The sequence below is a fragment of the Corvus brachyrhynchos genome, unplaced genomic scaffold, assembly GCF_000691975.1.
Source record: "Corvus brachyrhynchos isolate BGI_N302 unplaced genomic scaffold, ASM69197v1 scaffold141, whole genome shotgun sequence".
NCBI lineage: Eukaryota > Metazoa > Chordata > Aves > Passeriformes > Corvidae > Corvus > Corvus brachyrhynchos.
In genome coordinates this window covers 92,392-92,877 of record NW_008236186.1, presented here as the reverse complement: position 1 = coordinate 92,877, position 486 = coordinate 92,392, and the positions used below count along the sequence as shown (strand labels likewise).

The window sequence follows — 486 nt, the reverse complement described above, 5'->3', positions numbered from 1 at the left end:
AGGGTCCCACACACCAGCGCTGCGCCTGCACGGGGACCGGGCACACACCCAGTGCCTCCGCCACACTGCAGGCACAGTGTCCCCATGGCCCGGAGCAGCCCAGGGACACGCTGCACGTCTTGGGACACCGAATGTGGGACATGCCCAGCACATGGAACATGCCCAGCACATGCACACAGAACGCCCACACGGAACACACACTGCACATGAGATCCCACACGCGTGTGGCAGTGCCTTGGGCTCCCTGCACACGCGGGAAGCACCCGCAGGGGATGCAGTGCGCACGTTCTGCACTGCACACGCGTTACACGTGTGTGATTCCCCCCGAGCCCCCCTGCTCGCGGGGTTGAGGTTCAGGCTGGGGTGTGCACGCCCAGGGTGCCCGCTGGGGTGCTGGGGGGTGCAGGGGGTGATGCTGGGGGGTGCTGGGTGCCCCCCCCACCCACCCGGGCCCCGCAGGCTCCCTGGGCCGCGGTGGCGGCAGGG

The 486-nt window shown here is 69.5% G+C and overlaps 2 protein-coding genes across 2 annotated transcripts in view; one reads left to right on the top strand and one right to left on the bottom strand.

The window, feature by feature from the left end:
- The window catches only part of CAPG (capping actin protein, gelsolin like), a 6,751-nt gene that overhangs the window by 956 nt on the left and 5,309 nt on the right, over positions 1-486 (top strand). The gene's annotated exons all lie outside the window — the stretch shown is intronic.
- AEBP1 (AE binding protein 1) overlaps positions 1-486 on the bottom strand; it is a 9,819-nt gene that overhangs the window by 8,197 nt on the left and 1,136 nt on the right. The window lies entirely within an intron of this gene.